This window comes from Protopterus annectens, chromosome 2.part0, assembly GCF_019279795.1.
Source record: "Protopterus annectens isolate FY-2018-M chromosome 2.part0, PAN1.0, whole genome shotgun sequence".
NCBI lineage: Eukaryota > Metazoa > Chordata > Ceratodontiformes > Protopteridae > Protopterus > Protopterus annectens.
The window spans coordinates 732,133,439-732,158,964 of record NC_056728.1 but is presented as its reverse complement, the minus strand read 5'-3'; the positions used below and the strand labels follow the sequence as shown (position 1 = coordinate 732,158,964).

Sequence of the window (25,526 nt, the reverse complement as noted above, 5' to 3'; positions counted from 1 at the left end):
TCTGAAACCTTATGCCACCATTGCACCTTCCAGTGATGATTCATGTGCTAGCATCTTCTTACTTGGGATATCACAGTGCCCTATGTATGGTGGCTTTCAAACAGTAAGCTTACATAGATGAAGAGGGTGAATGCTGACTTGTGGTTCCCAATCATGCTGAGTCTTAGATTCTTCTTCTTCTTCTTCTTCACTTCCAAGCCCTACACAATCTGGGCTACTTATCTAAAAATGCTTTAGGCTTCCTAAACTTCAGCTAAGTTCTTCAGGTAGTCAGACAATTGGCTGTTTGCTTTTTCAAGTATTTTCCTAGAAGCTCTTGCAAGCTATCAATTATCTCTTTAGCTCTGGTCCTTTGGAATCTCCTAGCTTCCCTAATTTGGACATACAGCTTGGCTTCCTACTTTAAGAGATCCTTGAAATGCTGTTTCTTTGGCTCTTTTAAATCCTAGATGCAGAGCAATTTCTACTTTTACTAATATCCTGAACTTTTGCTCATTTTTTTTCTTAGATTTTAATTAGCATAAATAGAATCTTTTTCTAGTTTATACAATGTTTAGTTTGCTAAGTGCCACAATACTTTAGATAAATAAATGTTGTAGATAACCATTCACTTGCAAGTCTACTGCAACTTATAACATTAGATGATGATCATTTAATTAAACCTGAACTGATAACAAAACCTAGGGGCACACCTTAGTATGGGTCAAAGAAGCACATGGGGCTATGAATGCAGTTCTCATTGAACCAAGGGCACTCTATTCATTAAAAGGAGTACAACTACACTTTTGTACATTACATTACATTTTACTGTAATGCAGTGAATTTATTGTGCACATCTGTTCCACAGGCTTTAATTTTCTCCATGTGACTCTTCACTCCAGCTCAGTCTGTAACATTTTACTTGCTCCATTCATGCAGTTTATTATCTGTACTACATAGTGTCCCCTTACCCTACCTCCATTAGCTCCCTTACTTTTATCACTGCTTCTGTAAGGGGATATATTGTTACTACCTTTTTTCGTTAAGTTGAGGCCCCTGTGCCTCCTGAGAAGATCTACTTTTGGGTGCTTTTTTTCAGTCTCCTCATCCCCAAATGGCTAAAAGTTTCTGCATTATTATTTTAGACAAAATTATATTTCTACCCTGACTGGTACTGTACTTGTTTTTACTTTTATCTTACTAACAGCATGCCATGCATACTTAATTGTGCATATAATAATTTGCCTTTTGTGATTTTGCTATGCTTATTTTTTAGCTATTGGTTACCTCCTGTGTACACATGTTTAAGAAGCTAGAAATAAGGAACCTTTTTTCTGAAAAACAGCAGTGGCAGTATGTATGTTCATGTTAGATGATTTCTAAGTCACAGACTCTGCAGCTTAATTGCTTTCAGTGCCCCCACTTCTAGAACTGACTTATGTGTGTCCTCGTCCTGTTCAGCTTTGAATTCTGTCACCATTTGCTGACCATACTGTGAAAGACTTCTTTATGCTTGTACAGCAACCCTGTTATGTTAGTTCAGCATCTGTCCTTTGTAATGTGCCTCTTTTTTTTATGAAGCATTAACCTCTCTGCACGCTGTTGGCTCCATTGAAGAATGTAAAATGTTCTGTGTTGTATACCCCATCTCTGTGCCAAGTGCACATGGAGGTGTACACACACACACATGCACATACACACACAGGCACACACACACACACACACACACACACACACACACACACACACACACACACACACACACACACGCACACACGCACACACACACACACACACACACACACACACACACACACACACACACACACACACACACACACACACACACACACACACACACACACAGACGCACACACGCACACACATATACTCTCTTTAGACTACTTGCTTAGTTTCTTTCTGTAATATAATTCTTGTTGAGATCCTCCACTGTTATACAGCCCTCTACAGAACTACATATATGCTGCACCTTATGTCCCTTTGAAAAAGGATTCTCCAGAGCAGCACTTCAGATCATAAGCTGTCTGCATCATAGCTGACTAGCTTTCTACTTTTGATAGCTATTCCTGTGCAGAGTAATAATTCTGTCTGTCTCCTTCCCGCTTTCTTAGTTATTCTATCTACAGGTTTATCCAATATCACCACCTCTGTAAGCTTTCCACAGTTTTTATTATTTTTGTTATAAATCTCCCATTTATTTGTGACAACTGCACTCTTCAATTGAGGTTTTGTTTGTTAGTTATATTAACTTATATCTCGTTATACTCTGTATACTGATACATTTTAGACCATTCACCCTACCACCAAAGTGCCTTTTCATCCTTTCTAGTTTATGAACTATGTTGCTACTTTTAGTATGATCTCCAAAAATCCACATACTTTCCTTTACACCATATCCAAAGTCACTTAAACTTGCTTCACTCAGGGATCAGCTTTCTGTTGTGCTTTCTGTTTGCTCAGCATTAACCCAGCATGCTATCCACTCTAAAGTTGTTTAATTTGTTTACTAACCTTTTGTGCAGTGCTAATTACCTTTCTAATTACTCTGTAAACTGTGTCCACAGCATCTTATTTATTCCCTCACTCCTACAAAGAATGTATTCGTATAGCATGCACTTTCTATTGTAGATCACTGCTAACCAAGTCTTGTGCCCAACCTATTTCATGTTTTTTTTGTCTCTTCAGTAGTGATTTCATTCATAATCTTGGTTAAAGAGTTAGACGGACAAATTATAAAGAATTCTAAGGTGAATGCCTATGTGGCCCCATTCCTGAAACTCTTTAGTTCTACAAATTATTTCACAAACTCTGTTCTCTGCAAAGACTGGGATCCATGATCATATGCATTTAGATTCTATTGACTATATTTAATAGCTGTATTTCCTGTTAGTTTACAAAGTAAAAACATTTCATTTGAGAGAATAATAAACGGAATAAAGTACAAACAATATGGTATACTCCAGACAGGTTGGATAAAATGGTAATACTTGAATAGTTTTACATACTCACTGAAGCAATGCTAACTCTAAAATGTTTTTCACCTGTAAAAATAGTAATTCATTTATTGCAACTGTATTCTTGTGTGTGTGTGTGTGTGTGTGTGTGTGTGTGTGTGTGTGTGTGTGTGTGTGTGTGTGTGTGTGTGTGTGTGTATGCTTTTGTGTGTGTATATGGTGGGTATAGCATTTTAATATTTTATCTGGCAGCTGTGATGCAAGTATTTTCAAAGAAATAGAATAAAATGTCAGATACCTCAGAAACATGAAAAATGAATTTTCCTTGACCTCAGAAAAATATATCATTAACACAGAAATGCATAAATCAGTTAAACATGAAGTGTTAGTTACATCATCTGTGATAAATATGATGCATATGTGGTCTGATTTTTTTTGTAAACCGTTCCCAAACCCTAAAGGTTTTGTATGATAATTTTAATAATAACTGGATCATGGGCAAAGCTATTAATGCTAGGTAAGTGGCAAGTAATGCAGTGTTTAAACCAATAAGACCTGTTGAAAAACATACGAAAACAGAAAATAAAAGAGGAGGGTGTAAAACCTTTGGAGAAGGGACCGAGTGCACTTTTATGACGTATTTGGGTTACACATGTCTTAAACTGTTCTCATTTGCACCAGTTGATATACAACCATGCAGCACTCCTCTCAAGTGTCCAGATTTTTCGCAGTATATTCAAATTTTTCTTCCTATTTTGGCATGTTACTCATAAAAATGTCTGCATTTCTCTTTGTGTCATTTTCTGTATATCTACAGCAGCTGTGAGAAGAAACGTGAATAACAATTGACAAGAAAAAAATTCTATTAATGCTATCAGTACATTGACTATAAGAAAAGGAAACAAAAGAATATAAAATGCAAGTGAGTGGTTTTGTTCTACTGACAGAAGTTCATTACACTGAAGAAACTATTCTTTCTCAAACTTTCATACAATGGATCCGTCACATCCAGTATGAAGCACCTGTCAGTAAATGCAAGAAACCTAAAAAGAAAAACAGATATGTAGGAGCACCCTAAGAAAATATTTTTTTTATGTTGAAAAAACTTAATTTCCTTATAAAATAACATAAAACTGTTTTGTTAGGAAAAGTCTAAGAAGAAAAATAATACCATTCGGGTGATGTTTTGCCAGTAGAAAAAGAGTCTGTGGAGTTTTAGATTATTAAATGTTCTTTCTTTTCAAAAAGTGTGGGAGTCTGTTTTAAAGACAGTCTTCTTAAGGTGTTTTTTTTTTTTTGTTTGTTTACAAAAGAATTACAAATTATTGGTTGGGTGAGGTAAGCATGCCTTTGTAAATAGTGTCCCATTATGCAAAAGGAGGATTTGACGTACAGTTAATTATCTGACTTATTTTTATTTTGATTTCTTTAATGCTGTTGTTTTTGTATTGTTTATGAAATCATTAGCTTTATTACAGTGTAGTATTTGCATGTTCTTCCTTCCATCCTCTTCATTTATAGAAATGACACCCCTCTCTAGCAAAAGATCACATCTGACTCAGGCTCTTACATCTCAAATAGCAAAAGCTGTGTGAAAGGAAGAAGGGAAGGTTTTAATCAAAGTAACAAATATCTTGCTCTATTCTGAAAGTTTTTGCTAATAATGAAATAATGCATGAAGAATGTCAGATAAATTATAGCTAATCCTTTGTAATATATTATTTTCTTAGATTTTCATGGCTTCTTGTAAGTAGCCCTAAGCACAATTATAGGCATGCACTACCTTGTTATTTTTAAAATGTACTTTAAACAAATCCGATTGCATACGAGATGACATTCACAATATCTTCCTGAGAACACGCAGCTTCAGCTATAGAGGTGCTCCTGCTTCTAAAGTGAGAGAGCTGTCAGAATGGAAGTCATCACCACAGAGGTTAAGCAATGTGAGTTTGGATCTCCAGGGAGATGCAAATCCACTGCCTGGCTTGCTTGGACTAGTGGTGACACGCGTCAGACAAAGAGGCAGGCATCCTATAAATGAGAGAAAGAGTGGTAGGTGGTGTCGGCAAGAGAACCTGTGTACTGGTACAAAATCGGATGCAACATACACACAGGCACATATACATATACTGCAGAGGCTCATGAGTTGTTTGGTCTGACTTGAAAAATCATCTAACCTTAGGCACTGGAAAGCCGGACAGTAACATAATAAGTAGAAAGTCTTGAAGTGGTCTGAGGTAAGACTGACTCACTAATTTAAATTTCTTACTTCCTTTTTTACAGTATGTTAGCATAGTTCAAGACTGGCACCAGTATTTTGATGGCAAAAGATAATTTCTCAGTTTTATATTAGATCACAGTAATAAGAGTCAGTTTAATTCTCATGATTTTTATAATGTTAATCTGGCATTCAGAATATAGTGTTCTAAACTTAACAAGTTAAAGCACAGACATGTTTAAGATTATTAAGATTAGCAGTAGAGTGAGACAGTTTGATGAAAGGTAAAGGAGATTTGTGTGTGTTCATGTGTGTGTGTGTGTGTGTGTGTGTGTGTGTGTGTGTGTGTGTGTGTGTGTGTGTATGTGTGTGCGTGCACGTGCATGTGCATGTATGCATGTGAGTGTGCATATCTGTTTGTATCTGTGTCTGTGTGTCTGTATGTAGTTTGTGTGGAGGAATAAAGGAATAAGCTCCATTGGTAAGAAATTCTGTTGCATTATTCACATAAAAAAATAAAAAATATATTGCAATTGATCAAATGGCATTTTACAATTACTATATACAGAACATCATTTCTTCTCACATTTTGGGAATAAAGACATGATACTAAAAAAGCTATATGGGTTGGGTCCAGTTACTGTGGCAGTGTCTCCATCTGTGACCTTACTCTTGTAATAAACTAACATGGATATCTTTCTACACCATTTCTGTAAAATGTTATTTTCCTATGAACTTGAAAGTTTAGTTGTGTTAAATAAAATTATAATGTAGCATTAGATGGCCTATGCTACATACACTAAAATATCAGGCAGACATTTCTTAATCTTTTAAAGGCTTTGCTCTATTAAAGGTATATTGCTTAATTTCCTCTTAAACACACCACATCTACAGAAGTATATTTGCTATATTTGTTCAGAAATACTTATTGCTATGACATTAACACCATTACTGAGGCATGATACATCAATCCAAATGGATTTAAGAACTTGTGTTACTGATGTGGTGCTGGGACATGGGAACACAGAAACAGGGAAATTGAAGCAAACCCATACTAGAAATAGAATGATATTGTATAATGTTAGTTTGAGATGGATCTAAGTTGGTAAGCGTTCCTTTTCACTGGAAGAAGTTTATCTAATAAATCTAACAATTGTTTTAATTGCTTATTACTTGCATGCATCTTAATGTGTTGATTTTAAATTGTGTCATCAGTGATTTTATGACGGAACATCTTAATAAACTTGAAGTTCATATTCAGGTTGGGACATTATTAAGACTAAGCATGCATTTGGGTTTTACGTGGGAATGAACACCAAGAAAGGAAATATTGTTGTAAGACTGAACACATTTTACCTCCATTAGTTCCACTGTCAGAGTACTTTCAGATATTATGGCACCAGGCAGAATATCTTCCTGTGAGAGTGTGTAACAAGGAATGCTGCGATGGGGGATTTAGATTCTGAATATAATTTTCACTGAATTTTGTAAACATAAAACTGGAAACATTAGAGTACCATGTTTAAAAATAGCTGTATCTCTCTGTCACATATTTCAGTCTGCCATTCTGCTCATATGATATTTTTATTTTACATTTGTTTACCGGGAAAGTATGACTGGACAAAATATCCTTTTTTCAATGGAGGCCTGGGGAGAAACGCTTCACATTTATAAATAACAGTATGATACATATACAAAGTACAGATACAAAAGTTGATTCAATCTCAGATACAAGCACAAAATGAAAAATCCATGTTATACATTTCAATAATACAATCATATAGTCTAGGTAGGAATACAAAGAATAGCAGTGCTGTGATTGAAATAAAAAAGCAAGTTAAGTATACATATGCTTGGAAGGGTATACTATTCAAATACAAAAATAACAGGTTGTGTTTTTTAGCTGCCTTAAAACATCTATTTCCTAACCAAGGCTTGTGCAAGAGCAGGTCCAGGATTCAGATAGATGTGATTTCAGAGGTTATTTTTTGAAGTTGGAAGTGTTAGTAGTTGTTCTGATGCATAGATTTCTGTCCCCATACCAGTTTTGTGGATTAATTTTCCAGTACTGACACTGGAGTTTAGCATTAACAAAATGTTTCACTACTGATGTGCTGTATTCTATTTGCCTGAGTTGGCTTTCTCAGCTGTTTCTGATTTTCATTGATGTTCATGATTTTGCCTCAGAAATTTACTTTGTCCCTTGTACAACTGGAAATGTTTTAAAGAAAAGATAATGGAATAAACTCACTGTATAAGAAGAAGTCATTATAGTTACTTTTTTGCTTTTAGAAAATATATGTTAACTCACATCCTTTTATTCTGTCAGCTTTGCAAGTTAATAGATTATTTTAAAAAATGACTTAGATTTGGGCCCTTCGTCACTGGTTATTTTTGTATTTGTTTCTCACTTTGGAAGTAAAAGGTTTAGAGCTATTGGATTCTATGGAAGTTAATGAAAAGTGTAGTTTTTAATATTTATAAAAAATCAGCATAATGTGAGTAATACGATTCCACGATGGCACAGTGACTTCCTGAAAGCTGACGCTTCAGCAGAATGAAAAAAAAGTGCCCAAAAACCAAGAAGGATGAAAACTCCCTTTTCTTGTTTTTTGCAGTTGGACAAGTCTCCTATCCCTCCCAAACTTATACATACCAACTCCATGGTCGCACTTACTCAAAGAAGGGAGAAATCTCCCTAAAAAGTGAATCATTGCTTTTGTATAATTAGAAATCATACCAGCAATGATTTCCTATTTAGAAAAGCATTTGTCATTATGTTGTTCGACTTCTTTTCTGCAAGCTACTGATACTCCAAGAATTTCTCCTCAAGTTTGTGTAGTGAAGCCAAATAATTGCATGATTTACAAGAGGAAACAAAGTTACAAAGTAGCAAGCAAAAGTACACAACACCAAATATCAGTTTGCACTATTCATAACTGCCTACTTTCACTTTCTGTCTCTTCCTAGCCATATTTTTCTCGTCTTCATAAAATAATACCTTTTGGCTCCCCCTGAAAATCAGCACATGGAGCTAACTTGGTTAACAAAATATATAAAAAAAATACATAAATAGCCTCTGCACATTTTATGCACATTTATTTGACTATCAAATGCAAACAGCAAAGACAAAGAATTATATGTAAACTATATAGGAAGATGCCTACAAATGTGTCAAAACAATGACTGAGCAATGCAGAAAATGTGCGCCAGCTGTACGGCAGATAGATGCATGAGAGAGACAATGCAAATAAATCATATGAGGCATTCTGTGGAATGCAAGTATGCAGATTTCAACTGCTACGTCATGAATGATAGATCACAGTAGCACATGGTAACTACAGAAGAATAAAAGCATCCACTCCTTTCTTCAGTTTTTAGTTATTCTTTCTTATTTAGGCGCGGCACTTCCTTTTGTAACATACTGTTTTACATATTCATGACTGACACTTGATAACACTTATGGTATTCTAGGGGTGGAATATTTAGTTTGTGTCCAAAGGTTTAAGTTAATCGATGTTACTGCTGTTATCTTTTACCTACTGGCACAGCGATACAACAGACACGATTATCTCAAGGTTGTGGAAAAAAAAAAAACACAATTAAAAACAGATAGACTCAGAAATATAGTGGTAAAAAAAAATGAGTAGGCCGTGTCTGTCCATAGCATGGAGTTTTAAATCACAAAGAGGTTAATCAAGGTGCCTGCTAGTAGAAATACTAATTAGATATTTTCTTTGAAAGGTAGATGCTTGAGAAGAGCTTTAATGGGTCCGTCTACAAGTCTTATTATGGCACATTCTGCTACTATCTGTAAAAATATACGATAAGCATTTAAATGCTCTAAGGAGCAGAAATAAAAGAGCCCAGAGAGCATGCACATTTGTTAATACTGTCTTTTTACTTATGTATTATTGAAGCACCAAACTAGATTTCATTACCAGCTGATGTTTCTTAGCAGTTGCATGAAGATTGATTCTTTTGGCAAATATGTTCATGCCATAGACAGAAATAAGGCTCATTATAGACATTTTTTTCCATCTGAACTTTAATAGTTAAATTGAAACAAAAAAGCTGTGCGGCGCTGGTTAACTATTAAAAAAAGAATTTGAGATTCCTGGGATCAGACGAGGAAATATGTTTAACATTCTATTTATTGATATTTTAAGGAAATGTACATTTTAAATTTAAAAATAAAAATAAATGTTAACAATCAATTTACACAAACAGCCATGTGATTATGCTGTACTCATGCAACTATTTATAATACATTTCTTGTTTCATCTCATCAGTAAAATAAACAGATAAATACATAAAAAGATTTTTTTTCAGAAGCCACTTTTTGTTGTAATTATTCTGTTATTCTTATATTTTTATCTGGTAAGAGTACTTCTTCAGTCACACAGCTGACAAATAAAAACAGAGAGAATCACATCCGGGACTACAAGATGGACTGCATTAGAAGCTCATAGCTTTAATTCTGCTTGCCAAACTGCTACAATTAAAACTTAACATGTTAAATAGTCTCACAACAATTTTTACTGAGATCACGAAAGTCCAACTATGCAGGGAAAGTGTTACTGTCAAAGAAATTATTTTGTACTTCACAGCATTGAGCTCTCTCTCTCTCTCATACATTGTTACACCGGGTGGTGATGAAGCCTATAGTGTCAACAGACAATGATCAAAGCCCTGTCCATGACCTCTTTCCCAAACAAATCTGGATTGACAAGTACCTAATGGTTTGCCTAGCTGTTTCAGAACACACTCCAGATTAGCTGGCATCTTTGACAGAATTTAAATGTGACATGGATTTAAAAAGAAAGCATATCTGTTGTAGAAATGTAGGATGGTAATATATAAAATAATGGTTTCGAAATCATGGAACAGAGGAACGTTCATGTACTGCTTACACAGAACTATTTCTGAACTACATTTTGTCATCACAGCTGGGGCTATTAATATTTGTCTAAGCCTTTCTGTCACAGCCCGTAAACTCAAGCTCCTAGTGGCTTCATATTCCCAAATCTGCAATGTGCTTTCTGAGCAGGTCTGCATGTGTGATAGCTTTTGTTAAAGTAAACTTGAGAGCCGCACTGCTGTGAAAAACTGAAATGTGTAAAATTCAAAGTAATACCATTTTAGTCTCGACTGAGAAAAAAGATAACACAAATCTCCCACAGTTAGTTTTATTGGCTAAGAGGCCACAATATTTTGGCAACATTCACCTAGAAATGCGAAGTAAAGCACAACAATGCAAAGACTTCCATTTTTACAAGGGATACAAGATGGGTGCTTCTTTCTCATAAGAGAAACATAGTCAACAATGTCTTGTAAACAGTGATTGCCTAACATGCTTAAACTAGCCCAACACTTCAGTATAAATACAACAGCTTCTGCTATTAAACTGCACTTTCTAGCATCACCTTTTTTAGCATAGGTCATTTTTTTCATGTTAAAATATTATAACTACTCTGAACTGACATAAAAATAATGAACAAAATAGTGAAGATGGCTTCCTAACTTTTCATTAAAGTGTAATACTTTGTCATTGTATTATTCAGAGAGAGAAAGGGTTACATGTTCACATCTGTGATTCTGCCAGATACTAACAACCAAAACTTCGAAATAAGGTTAAATATATAACACCACACTATAAACTGAAGTAAATAATTACACAAGAACTCAACTGGCTGCCTGCTAGCTTAGTGATGCTCACCACTGCCTGGAAAGTGGACAGGGTGTTATTGCTGGTCTCAGCCTGCCTGTAGTTTTTTTTTTTTATATTCAGAGACATACCAGGTAGCATACTCATCTTTGGTGCTGAAGGCTGTAGGCTCTGTTCCTGAAGCAGCTAGATGGATTACTGTCAATGTAGTGCAACGTAAGTGTGGGGGGTGGGGGGTGGGGGGGTACTGCATTCCTGAAAAGTGTCATCCTTCAAATGAAACATTTAACCGAGGTTCAATCTACTTGTGTTGGTGGTAGCTCTGGTGGATGTAAAAGATCTCATGGCAGCTATCAAAAAGAGTTGGGGAAGTTTCCCAATACCCTGGCTAAATTTCCGTATAAAAAACACATCAGGTCTCCTCTGAAAAGAAGTTACCTGCCTAGTGGGACTAACCCAGCCAACAAAGGATTAATATATAAATAAATATTTTGAAATCAACTCCTTCCAATTTAATAAAATGGTTACAGATTGTTTATTTAGTGGAAGATATTAAGGTTTTAGTGCCAGATGTTGGGTTTACTGTAAGTCTTTGAATGTGTGACTTTCCTTTCTGTCACGGCAAACAGTGCAAGACTTTCTTCACCAGTCAAACTTTTCCCAGGCTAATAATGGTAAGCTTTATATATTTAACTTTTTTGTTTTATTTCAGTATTCTGCTTTTAGGTATTTGGGAGAGTTGCCAATGTGAACATTTTGACACTCCCTGTACAATACAAGGATGACTGAAGTAATATGCTCCAATCAAAACTTGGGAAAACAGTGATAATTACACATCGATGGTAGTCCACCGAACACAGAAAGAGTTAAAAGAGATCCTGGAACACAGGTTGACAGCAACCTCTCTTTTGACCACCACATTGCAACTGTGGTCAGAAAGTCCCTCTATGTGGCACATCTCATTATTAAGTGTTTTGCATCCAGGAAGAAAGAGGTCATTGTCTCCCTCTACTCTTCCCTCATTAGGCCAATCATTGAGTACAATGCCCCATTTGGCATGTACCTCAATAGACACCTGCAACAACTGGAGAGGCCACAAAAGTACCTCACAAAGAGGATCCTACGCCTTAAACCCTTGTCCTATATGGACAGACTCAAAAAACTCCAACTATTCTCTGTCTCATATCATCTACTTAGAGGCGATCTCTGCTTGACTTACAAAGCCATGTCTCACCCAGCTGTGTTAGAAATGCTACATCTAAAGAAATCCCAATCCCTCCGCACCACATGCTCCAGAGACCTCAACCTCAATACCACAATTAACAGAACAAGCTACCGGGACAGGTTCATAGCCCAGAGACTGCCCATGCTATGGAACAGACTTCCCTTACATTTCAAACAGAGCACCTCACTGGCCCTCTTCAAGAGAAATCTTGATGAGTGGATGGGAAATAGAAAATTCACCCCGAGGATCACTCCAGTGGCTCTACTAGACAGAGGCACTGGGAACTAAGGTCAGGTGGCACGATGCCAGGGTAATCTTATGGGCTAGGCTTGTAAAGGCTCCAGGGCCATTAGCCTAGTACACATCTATGAACTTATGATAACAGCATAATCTGTTTCTATTTATAACTAAAGAAGAAGTTTAGCAAAAATTGAAAATAGGAATATTTCTGTGATTTGTTAGTTTTTTTCCTTCCATGCTTCCATCACTAAGTGGAGATTTCCTTAGTTCCAGCTCCATAACAGCTCCATTGACCAAGTTCAACTCCTTGGTGCTGAAATTGCAGATACATTTTTTTCTATAGGAAATCCCTGTTGGTGTGGTTTCTAAGTATTGGCTGGCAGTGGTTACTCTTATTTTGGGAGATTTTGCCATTTTTGTGTCTGTGTGATGATGGAGTTAGTTTATATAAGTTCAGAAGGGTACAGTAAGACTTGTCCCCCTGCAAAAAACACTTTTAATTTTGTTTGGCGAGCTGAATCCTGACCATCACTATGGTAGCTGGCAGTCACTTAAGTTCTGCTGCAATTATGTACTTCAGTTTATAGTGTGGCCTTATGTACTTAACCTTCTTATTTCATTGTTTTGGTTTTTAGTATCGGGAAGAATCCCAGATGAGATGATTCCTTCTTGAGTTAAATAGAAGCATGGGAAGATGTTAGCATTCTATTAATTTTTTGACCACTGAGTGTGAGTCTATACTCATTCTGTTCCAGTATTCAGTAACAACCTAGTTTTGCCCATTCACTGCCTCTAGCTCCAATTTCTTCTCATCTTCAAAGTCAACAAATGAGTAAATATTGTTCCTGGAAAACGACTTCACCCTTCTGACCCATCTAACCTTCCTAACACCTACTCACCATTTTATAACTATCGACCTCTCCCCACTATGGCCATTTCAGGAAATACGTGGATTGACTCTTACAACCTCTTGCCATAGGCTCATAGGTTCATAAGACATTACTAGGCTAATGGCCCTAGTGCCTTTACAAGCCTAGCTGTGTAAAAAACCCATGTACCCTAATTGTCCAAAGTTAGATGATTACTGTTAGCAGAGCAATTCTATGATCTGCACTGACTACCTTTGTTAATTAGGGACATAGGTGCCACCCTTGGGGTGAATTTATGGTCACCCATCCAATTGTCAAGATTATGCTTAAATAGGGTCTTAGGCTTAACATGAAGTGAGAGCTTATTAGAGAGGAGTGGCAATCTCTGGGAGATATATCTGTCTCTCCAACATGTTTTGTTAATGACACAGGCTAGGTTGAGGTCCCTGGAGCGAATGACTCTTGCCGCATTTGATTTGCGATTCTATGATCAGCACTGACTACTCCTGTTAATTAGGGACATAGGTGCCACTCCTGGGGTGAATTTATGGTCACCCATCCAATTGTCAAGATTACGCTTAAATAGGGTCATTGAGAAGCTCTGCTTAACATGAAGTGAGAGCTTATTAAAGAGGAGTGGCAATCTCTGGGAGATATATCTGTCTCTCCAACATGTTTTGTTGATGACACAGGCTAGGTTGAGGTCCCTGGAGCGAATGACTCTTGCCCCATTTGATTTGCAGATGTGCAGCATATCCATTAGGCAGAGCCAGAGACTGCCCTGTGGGCCAGGCACAGGTTGCCTCTCAGCAGCCTGTATGATACAGATTACTGTAACAGAGCTTTCAGTCTTTTCATGTAAGTCACATTTTGGAGACCCTGGATTCTCTTGGTTAGGAACCAATGTGGTCTCTCCAATTGCTGCAGGTGTCTGGTGAGATGCATAGAAAAGAGAGCATTGTACTCAATTAGTGGTCTGATAAGGATCAATTACAGTGGAGTTATAACCTCCTTAGTCTTGGATGCAATGTCCTTATTTATTAGATGCACAATGTAGAAGGCTTTCCTTTACCACTATGGATACATGGTGATTGAAGTTTAGATTGCTATTAACCTGTGTTCTCCAGTCTCAAACCACTGGTTTGAGCTTAGAGAGGTGCTATCTATGTCATAATTAGCAAGGGCTACTACTTTGCCAAAGGGAATAATGAGACATTTGTTTTTTTGCATTTAGTTTTAGTCCATGACTTTATTTGTCTGTGTCAGCCCCTTCTGTAATATGTTTACATCGATAGGGGACTCAATGATGCACCCAGTCATCTGCAAACTTGGTAAGCCACAGGCCATGTAATTCTAAACAGTAGAGGGCCCAGCACAGATCCTTTTGGTACCCCGCTGGTAAGTGGTCTACGGGTGGAAGTGGACTGCTCAACTTTGACAGTGTGCATACTGTCGGTGATCCATTTGGCTACCCATCTAGTGACATATGGGTTAATCCCCAGCTGGTAGAGTTTCTCAATGATCCCTGCATCAGGGATAATGTCAAAAGCCTTGGATAAATCAAGATCAGTGATAAGTACTGCTTTACCCCCATCCAGGTCTTTGGTGACAGTCTCAAAGAAATCCACCAGGTTTAATAAGCAAGATCTACCCTTGACAAAACCAGACTGAGTTGGGTCAAGAGTCGAAGATCACATATGTCCTTGTTGATAAGGTTCATGATGATTCTTTCCATGGCCTTGCAGATAAGGCTGTTTAGGCTTATTGGGCTATAGTTTCCTGGGTCGGTTGATAGACACTCTTTGTGCAAAGGGATTACTGTTGCTGCTCTGCACTCTGCTGGAGCAAACCAGTGCAGTGCCAAGTGGCTCCTCTAGGGCTTGTTTAGATTGTTTAGTAAGCAACTTGGAATGTTATCTTGTCCCATAGAGGCCATGTTTTGGCCTTGGAGAGTCCTTTTGTATGACCTCTTCTTTGGAGATCCTCAGTAGAGGACTAGTGTCAGGAATGCTTTGGGGTATAGCTGGTGGGGATGGGGGGTGGTGAAGTTATTGCCAAATCTGCAAGCTAGCATGATGACAATTTCCTCAGGTTCAGTGTGAGTGGTTCCATCCACTATAAGTTCAGCACACAGCTGGGCGTTCCCTTTTAGGTTTTGGATGTAGCTAAAGAATGCCTTATGGTTGCCTTTAGCTAGGGATGCTAATTTAGTCTCATAACTAACTTTGGAGGACTTTACAAGATATCGTATTTGCTTGTTCAAGCTGTGGAGGGTATTCTTCCTCTGTTGAGTAAGTTCCCTCTTGTATTTGACATCAGTTTCTTTCTTTTGTTATATAATTTATTTATACTGACAGTCTACCAGGGTGGCTTGTTTTTTTCAGAAGAACCTGGTTTTAGTCCTGTCAGGTACATCTGTGCCATTACATTTGTTTAAGTGACTATAAAGGGTATTTATGTACTCTTCTGCATAGGAGTCCTTGTTGGCTGTGTTAGTAGGAACTCTGAAACTTAAACTTTTTATACCATTGCTTAGTAGGCTATAGTTTCCTTTGGAGAAATATGTTAGTTGTTTTGCGCCTGTTGTGCTGACAGGTTTGACCTTTACTTCAAATGAGACTTATGAGATTTATGGTCTGACATTACCAGGGAGGGAAACACACAGGGTGTAGTGTAGTGACCCCATGTTGGTGAGCACTAGGTCTAGGACATTTGAGACCCTTGTGGGGGTGCAGACCAACTCTTTCAGGGCATTTGAATTAACAAAATCCAGGAACCTCAGAGTGATCATGTTTGTGCTCATGTAAATCACCCAGTAAATGAAAGCTAGTTGAAATCTCCCATGACCAAGGTGTTTGGTTGTATACTGAGCAACGTCTGGCAAGTCCAGGTAGGTGGTGTGCTTCTCCTGGTTCATGTGGGGGGACTTGTAGCTAGCGAACCTGGTAAGGTATTTTGCCTATAGTTATTTGGACCTGGAATAGCTTAAGAGAGTCATACTGTTTAACAGTCTTGAGCTGTATTTGGATTAGTGGGAGTGGTAAGCACTAGGTAACCTATCTACCACATAAGGAGTGGTTCTGGTCCAGAAATTGTAGTTATTGGCCGTTTGGGCAGTTTTTCCATCTCTCTCAACTTTCTGATTTAAAAGCCAGCATTTGCACTTGTTTCCCCCCTTTCTTGTAACTAGTTTAGTCCAGATACAGATTCTTACTTTTAGCACTTGAATTTGCTTATTCATGATCAGCACTTGTTCAGAACTTGTAAGCACTAAATAACCTACTAATTACTACAGCACTCAACCTTCCTCATTACCTAGGGGGAAACAGTTTGGTACTTACTTTCCTCACTTGCTTAGAGAAAAACAGCTCTTGTACTCACTTTCCTCACTTATTTAGAGGAAAATATTTTTTTTATTCAGGCATGTCCAAGGGTCAGCTCCCAGTGTTCTCTCCTGTCTATGTGATGAATCTGCGCATCTTGGGGCAATGTAAAAATTGCCTCATGTACACAGACAACCCTCTCCTCCTACCACCCAACGCTACAACCTGTGAGAGATGCACTTATCTAGCCAAACTGGAGGTAAAGCTCTCTCTAATCAAGACTGAACTTGACAGTCAAGAGGAGAAGGTAAACACTTGCACCACACCACACTCATCACATAGTCTCACTAAATCTACACCACCAAAATCCACACATAGAAACACAAAAACATTTGCAGAGGCTCTCAATAATAATCTGCTCAAGCAACAGAGACCTCCAAAGCAGAAATGCAAGCAACCTCCACCCCAACACAACCCAAATGACACATAGCCTGCAGACTCAGTGTGCCACTCACCCACAGCCAATAAGGCAAAATAACGTACCCAACACGCTAGTCATAGGCGACTCTATAGTCAGGCACACTGATGTCCCACTCACCAGGCTAAACAAGGAGAAGGTTACTGTCAGCTGCCTGTTGGGTGCCAGGATCCGCCACATAACCCACGCACTCAGGTCACTCCACAACAAGAACAAATATGACTCTGTCATTGTCCATGTTGGTGTGAATGACCTGAGATGTACCTCCCTGGACTACATGAAAAGAGACATGGAAGAGCTCTCTGATCTTGTAGCCCAGGCAGGTATGACCCTAGCCCTGAGTAGCATTCTGCCATCACCCAGAATGATGCCACAGTACAAGGACAAAATGATTGACTTCAACAATTGGCTAAGCTTCTGGTGCCATTCTAAAGGGATCCAGTGTCTGTCTGCCTGCGATGACATGGTTGACAGACCACAATGGTTTGCCAGAGATGGCCTGCACCTGTCACCCCTGAGATTCCAGATACTGGCTAAGGTTCTTGCCGCCCCTATAGTGCCTTTTTTAGGCAAGGTTCAAATGACAAATTCACCACCATAACAGGAACAGGCAAGCAAAAACTGAGGGTGATGCTACTCAATGCTAGAAGTCTAAATCTCAAAATGCACTCACTTGAGGCACTCCTTAAAATGGAGAACATCGATATCTGTGCAGTGACTGAGACCTGGTTCAAGGCTCCAGAGAGCACCCCTGCACTACCAGGCTATAACTCATACCACACTTTTCGGCCATGTAACCTGGATCGGAACACCAAAGGCGGAGGTGTGTCCATATTCATTAAGGATATCCACACCTCCAGGCTAGTTGCTCAGCATAATGCAGCCGATGTTATCCAAGTGCAACTAACTCTGGGCAAAACTGCAATCCAAATTGTAGCTTGCTACAGATCACCCACCATGCCCAAGGATTCCCACTCCTCTTTTCTTGATGTACTGGAAAATATTAGGGTTTAACCAAACACCCTAATAATGGGCGATTTTAACTACCCCACCATTAACTGTGAAAACTACTCATGTACCAACTCCTTCGCTCAACGCTTTCTGGAATTCATAAACTCCAATGCCCTGGATCAGCTTATCCACACCCATACCAGGGGCAGCAATATTCTAGATCTAGTCATTACCAATATGAGTGACCGGTGTTCCACACCTGAAGTCAACGCCTCACTGGTCTGATCCGACCATAAGCTAATTACCCTAGATATCCACATCCTGCCTCCTCCCCCCATTAAGGAAACCATGGTAAAAAATTTCTCCAAAGCCAACTTCATGCTTCTTAAGACAGAAGTGGTGAACTTCATGAAACCCATGCAGATGGACAATACAGTTATGACTGCTGAATCCTACACAATTGCACTTTATAAACACTTACATGAGTGCATGGATTGTGCTATCCCAAACAGAACCAAGATGCTATCCTCCATAAAAAGGAAGCCAATCTGGTGGTCCCCTGCCATAAACAAACTGTACAATAGAAGGAAGAAACTCTTGCAAAAGAGAGTAAAATCCCACGAGTGGAGGAGCTCCCTGGTCATCCCCAGTAAGAAGCTGCGATCCCTGATAAAATCCTCCAAAGCTAGTTACGAAAACAAAATCGCCACGGATTCTAAAGACAACCACAAAGCATTCTATAGCTATGTCAAGAATCCCAATGGCAACACTCAGAAATGCTCTGAGTTACAGCACAATGGCATTAAATATACAGACCCAACTGATATTGCCAACATCTTGCAGATAGGTTCAGTGCTAACTTTACCCCCCTCTCACCCCCTAAAGAGCCCATCTCTATACCGGAAGAATGCAAAGTTTCTGTAATCATGGCTGCACAGGTAAAAACCATGCTCTCCAAAGCCAAGAACACAGCATCCATGGGACCAGACAACATCCCAGGCTGCGTTCTACATGAACTACAGAATGAACTGGCACCCCACCTAAGTACCATGTTCAATCATAGCCTAACCTCTGGCTTTGTGCATGCTGAATGGTGCACAGCAACAGTTATCCCACTCCACAAGGGGGGAGCCACCACAGACCCCAGGAACTACTGTCCCATTAGCCTGACGAGCCTGGTCTGCAAGGCCATGGAACGTATCATCATGGAACTTATAAACAAAGGCATTGGTAATCTCCAAACTCTGGATCCCACCCAGTTTGGGTTTGTAAAAGGCAGATCATGTCTCCTAAACCTGATACATTTCTTTGAAGCAGTCAACAAAGCTGTAGACAAGGGTAAGGTGGTTCACACCTATATAGATCTTGCCAAGGCTTTTGACACCATCCCCCACTCTGGAATTATAGATAAACTCACTAAATTAGGTATAAATCCCTATGTCACAAGATGGGTTGCCAACTAGCTCACTGACAGAACCCACACTGTGAAAGAAGCAGACTCCAAATCCGACTTCAGACCAGTGACAAGTGGAGTACCACAGGGTTCAGTCCTGGGTCCTCTCCTGTTTGGTATCTACTTCTCTGAAGTACAGGCTAACACAGAAGTTCTTTGGCTAACAAAGTTTGCAGATGACTGCAAACTAGGAGCCATAATCGAAACTCCTAACGATGTGGACATCCTACAAAAGGGCCTCACTGAGACAGATGCCTGGTGTCAAAGCCATGGCCTCAAGCTCAATGCCAAAAAGTGTATTGTCATCCCCTTTAGTAAAAACTCTGTACCCATGAACTACAACATAGGCGGTAGTATACTTAACATCGAAAGTGTAATAAGAGACCTTGGGACACATGTGGACAGTAGTCTTTCCTTTGATAATCACATCGCCACAGTAGTCAGGAAATCCTTCTACGTGGCACACCTCATCACAAAAGGTTTCTCATCCAGAAAAAAAGAGGTCATTGTTCCCCTCTACTCATCACTCATTTGACCCATTATAGAGTACAATGCCCCTTTTGGTATCTACCTCACAAGACATCTACAACAACTGGAAAGGCCGCAGAAATACCTCACAAAGAGGATTACCGGCCTCAAACAGATGCACTACATAGACCGTCTCAAAAAACTCCAGCTTTACTCCATCGCATATCGCCGCCTACTCAGAGGTGATCTCTGCCTAACATACAAAGCTATGTCAAACCCAGAGCTGTTGGACATGCCCCACTTAAAGAAATGCCAATCCCTCCGAGCTACACGCTCTAGGGACCTAAACCTTGTCACCACAATAAACAGAACATGCAGGAGGGATAGATTCCTGTCCCAGAGACTTCCCATACTCTGGAATAAACTACCTATCTATATCAAACAAAGCTCCTCATTAACACTTTTCAAGAAAAATCTTGATGATTGGATGGGAAATAGGAAATTCACCCCGGGGATCACCTCTGTGGCTCTGCTCGACAGTGGCACAGGAAAATTATTTTCTTGGGTGTCAAAAGCCAGGGTACCTTTTTGGCTGGGCTTGTATAGGCCCCAGGGCCGATAGCCCAGTACCTACCTATGAACCTATGAACCTATGAGATGTATACACCTCCAGCTTGGTTCTATCATGCTTGTTTTGAGGTCTAAATGTGTGAAAATCATTGTAGCTTTGTATGGCTGGGGTGCTCTTTGTGGCCTTGAACCAGGTCTCAGTGACTGCACAGATGTCAGCATCTTCCAAGGTGAGGAGTGCTTCCAGGGAGTGTTTACTTTTTAGGCTTCTAGCATTAAACATCATGACCTTGAGTTTGTCTCTACTGGATTTATTTATATCAAAAGTTTTGTTGTTTTGACATTGCCTAAAAAAGGCACTATGGGGGAGCCGAGCATCTTTGCCAGTATCCAAAAGCCTTGAGGAGACAGGTGAAGGTCATCTCTGGCAAAGCAGCATGGCATGTTGACCATGTCTTCCCAGGCTGTCAGATACTGGATCCCCCTGGAGTGACACTAGAAGCTAAGCCAATTGTTGAAATCAATCATTTTTTATCTGTATTGTGGCATCATCCTAGGTGAAGGCAGAATGCTGCTTAGGGCTAGGGACATACCTGCCTGGGACACATAATCAGAGAGTTCAGTCATGCCTCTCTTCATACAGTCCAGAGAGGTACGTCTCAAGCCATTCACTCCAACACTTACTATGACAGAGTCATAACAGTGATTGTTGCTGAGGGACTTGAGTGCGTGTGTGATTTGAGGGATCCTGGCACCTGACAGGCAGCTAACTGTGACTTTTTCCTTGCTGAACCTGGCGAGGGAGACATCTGTGTATCTGAGTTGCCTATGACCAAGACATTAGGTTTTGAGATGTTTTGCCTTAGGGGCTTAATTGTTGAGACACTAATATGTGTATTGTTATGTGTAGTGGTGGATTCTGTTCATGTACAGTATGTGTAGGTTGTTTGCGCTTGGGAGGTCTCTGGACTTTTTGTAGGCTGTTAGTGAGTACCTCCATATATGTGGGTTTATGTGTCTTGACCTTATCTTGTGTGGGTGGAGAGGGTGTGTGTGCTGACAACCTGTTTGATGTCTTGTTTATTGTTACATGAGAGGACTAATTCTAGTTTTGTGGTATAGTTACATCTCACACATACTGTATTTGTTTGTTTTAGGAGCAAGTGGTTGGCAGTATACATGAGGCAATTGCTACATAGCCTTAGGAAAACATTTGTGTCAGTGTGAGATTCAATGACAGCTCCTAATTTGCAAACATCTGCAAATTTAGTCAGCCAGAGACCACTGACATTGTCCTTGACTTCTGAGAAGTAAATGCCAAAAAAGAATGGTTCAAGAACTGATCACTGAGGGACTCCACTTGTGACTGGCCTTTTTGTAGAGGTAGACTCCCCAATTCTAACTTCCTGAGTCCTGTCTGTGAGCCAGTTGGCTATCCACTGGGTGACATACAAGTTTGTACCTATCCTCTTGAGTTTGTCAACAATGCCTTAGTGGGTATTGTGTCAAATGCCTTGGCCAAGTCAGGGTAGGTAGTGTGAACGATTTTGCTCTCATCCATTGCTTTGGTGATCTTCTCAAAGAAGTCCACCGGGTTGAATAGGCATGATCTGCCCTTGACAAAAACATACTGGGTTGGGTCCAGTGTCTGGAGGTTTACTATATCTCTAGTGATCATCTCCATGATAATTCTTTCCATGGCTTTACAAACAAGACTAGTGAGACTTAAGGGTCTGTAGTTTCCAGGGTCTGTAGATGACCCACCTTTGTGCAGAGGGATGACTTGCCTTTTTCCATTCATGAGGCATGAAGCCTGTTTGGAGGCTACAGTTAAGTATTAATTCTAGAGGCCCTGATAGGTCATGTTTCATGCTATTTAGAAGGCATCCTGGGATATTGTCTAGGCCCATTGATGCAGTGTTCTTAGTCTTAGAGAGAGCATTAAGGACCTGTAGCCTAGTGATAGTAGGGGGAGTTATATTTGATATTTCCTGAGGTTAACAAGGTTGGGGGGGGGAGTAAAGCTGGAACTGAATTTATCAGCCAGGAGGTTTGTTATATCTTCTGGCTCAGTATAGGTGGCTCCATTTATAATGAGCTCTGCACACAATTGTGTATTGCCTTTGAGGCTGTGGACATAGCTAATGAATGCTTTGTGGTTGTCCTTGGCCTGGGATGCCAAACATACCTCAGATTTGGCTTTGGTAGACTTTATTTGTCCTCTGAGTTGTTTGTTTAGTTTAAAGAGAGTGCTTTTATCCTGCTGGGTGTTGCACCTCCTAAATTTTGCCATGATTTTCTTCCTCCTGTTATACAGCCAATTGATTTTGTGATTCCACCAGGGTGGCTTATTTTTTGAATTAGCTCTGTACTTCTTCCTGGTGGGTACAGCTGCCTCTGTACAGCTATTAATATGCTTGTACAGGGTTTCTGTAAACAGTTCTGCATAGGCAGAAGTGTTCTTAGGGTGTATAGGGGTTTGACATTTTGCCAGGTTCTCACTTAATAGCAGAAGATTAGCCTTAGAATAGTTCCTGAAAATTCCCAGTTTAGCTGGCGATCCAGGTTTTATTTTTATTTCAAAGGAGACCATTTTGTGGTCTGACCTTACCAGGGAAGGCATTACAGTAGGGGGTGTTCAGCACTCTCCCTTATTAGTGAAGACCAGATCCAGCATGGTTGCACCCCTAGTTGGTGGATTGACTATCTGGTCCAGGGAGTTTGTGTTTACAAAATCCAGGAATTTCTGTGCATGTATGTTTGATGTTATATAGGATTCCCAGTTAATAGTGGGGTAATTAAAGTCACCCATGAATATAGTATTGGGTTGGATGGTTAGTGTTTCTAATACGTTTAAATACATGGTATGGGTCTAAATAAATAACAGGTAATGCTTTATTGCTTGTTTTAATAATTATTAACAGAGTAAGTATGAGACAACTTAATTCTACCTCCTTTCATAATTAGTTGTTATTCTATACTGCTCTCTGCAGGAAGTCCATCAAACTAGCATTTTTATTCTCAAGACTTCTAGCAGAAATCAGTTATCCATAACTTTTCAGATCATATGTGATGTTAATATCAACTCTGTTTTGTCTCTTCCATATCCCATTGTTTTATATTATGTACTTGGGCAACAGAGTAATACATGAACTGTGAACTGGCATGGGTCTATATTAGAACATTGAAAGTTTAATGGTTTGAATCACTAAAGGTCGACCTTTAATGATCAAACCATTAATATTTTGAATGTTCAGAAAAAATAAATAAAAAAAATCTAAAGGGTATAGTATGGTTAGAAATCTAAATGAGCTGTAATTTGATATTAATTGTTACAGTAAGTTTTTTATTAATTCACTTTGCACAGTTTAATGGTTACTTCTGTGTTTAATGTATGTACTGCCATTGCTGTAAAGTTAATATACCACAGTTGAGAGTTTTTTACATTCTAATACAGTCCTGTCTTTTATAGGTTCATATGTTCATAGGTGTTTACTAAACTAATGACCACAAGGGCCTTTTTAAGCCTAGCCATGCATCCTGAGTCTCTGACAAGTTCTGGTACCCTTAATAAAACATTTACAAGAAGAGGCCTGGGAGATGAACCTTTTATAGGCTACCTGCATCCATTAGAGACATAGGTAACAAACCAGGGATGAATATCCTGTTTCCCATCCAATTTCACTATTATTCCTGTGCTGTTATTAGTTCATTTGTATTTGTAACGAGCTTTTATTCCCCAGGCCTGCCAAGAAAATATGCCCCACCATTCTGGAATTTCTTGGTTAACAAAAGCAAATAAAATAAATAAACATCCAGAAACAAGACTGTCAGAGTGAGTTGGAATTACTAGTTGAACTAGTTGAACTACAAAGTAAAGACTGTATAACACATCCAGCCATAACATTAACCCCCACCCTTCCTATCTTTGACCACACTGAATGTATTAGTTCTCATACTGGTAGGCTACAACCATGGTATCTAAAGACGTATGCCTTCCTCACCACTTGCTCTGTCAGTTACATTTTAATTCACCTTGACCGAAGGATGCATACCCAACATATGGGAAAAAGCTACATTTTTCTAATAAATTCCAAATACTAATACAGCTAGAAACTTCTAGACAATCTCTATTCTTTTCTGTCTTGTCAGAGTCCCAGAGATTATAATTATCTAGAAGACCTAACAAATTCTTGGTAAACACTAGCTAATTGGCTGCATACTATTTAATAAAAATTAAGCATAATCACTTCCCCTTGGCTTTTAAGAAATTCCATTAAGAATAATACTGACAAGGGTCTATAGATGGAATACATATTCTCCAAGCTCACTAAAGCATTTAGCATGTTGGATCATGCCTTTCTCACCCATGGACTGAGTAGGTTAGGCTTTGGTTTCAGAAACAGGCTCAAGGACTCATAATCAAAGTACAAGTTTTAGGCTAAACTTTAAATGAGCTGAGTACAATCTTCAGTTGTCCTATTGGTGGGTCATTTATGGGTCCTTTTTTTGGACTTCATCTCTGTCTTAACAGTTTCCATCAGTGAGAAGTCAATACTCTGTGATCATGAGGGCCTCTTTTCATACCCACATTACATTACAGGATGACCTGATTTTGAATGCGGCTTGCAGTGGCTGTTAACTGCAAGATTTTCTTTTCTAGCATGTCCAGCTGACCACTATTTTCTGCCTTTGGAGGTGCATTTATTTTGCTGCTGGTGCATATCATAATGTCAAAGGCTGGATTAAGACTGTACGTGCCACACCCATCCTTCAAATCTGAGAAACGGAACTGATATCAGGTGTTCTTGCCACAGATAAGCAATCAAGTAAAAATATGGGATGTGAGTAAGCATTGAGATGCATGCTTGTATCCTTTTTGTAGACAAGGGTTGTGGGTGTACTAGTGAGCCATAGGTAAGGTAAATATGGGATGTGAGTAAGCATTGAGATGCATGCTTGTATCCTTTTTGTAGACAAGGGTTGTGGGTGTACTAGTGAGCCATAGGTAAGGTAAATATGGGATGTGAGTAAACATTGAGATGCATGCTTGTATCCTTTTTGTAGACAAGGGTTGTGGGGGTACTAGTGAGCCATAGGTAAGGCATT

The 25,526-nt window shown here is 39.1% G+C and overlaps 1 protein-coding gene across 1 annotated transcript in view; it reads left to right on the top strand.

Moving 5' to 3' along the window:
* Positions 1 to 4,921: 4,921 nt before the first annotated feature.
* Positions 4,922 to 25,526, top strand: part of TAL2 (TAL bHLH transcription factor 2) — a 77,875-nt gene continuing 57,270 nt past the window's right edge. Inside the window, exon 1 of the mRNA XM_044061050.1 lies at positions 4,922 to 5,191. The gene's annotated coding sequence lies outside the window, so the exon portion shown is untranslated. The remainder of the gene's footprint in view (positions 5,192 to 25,526) is intronic.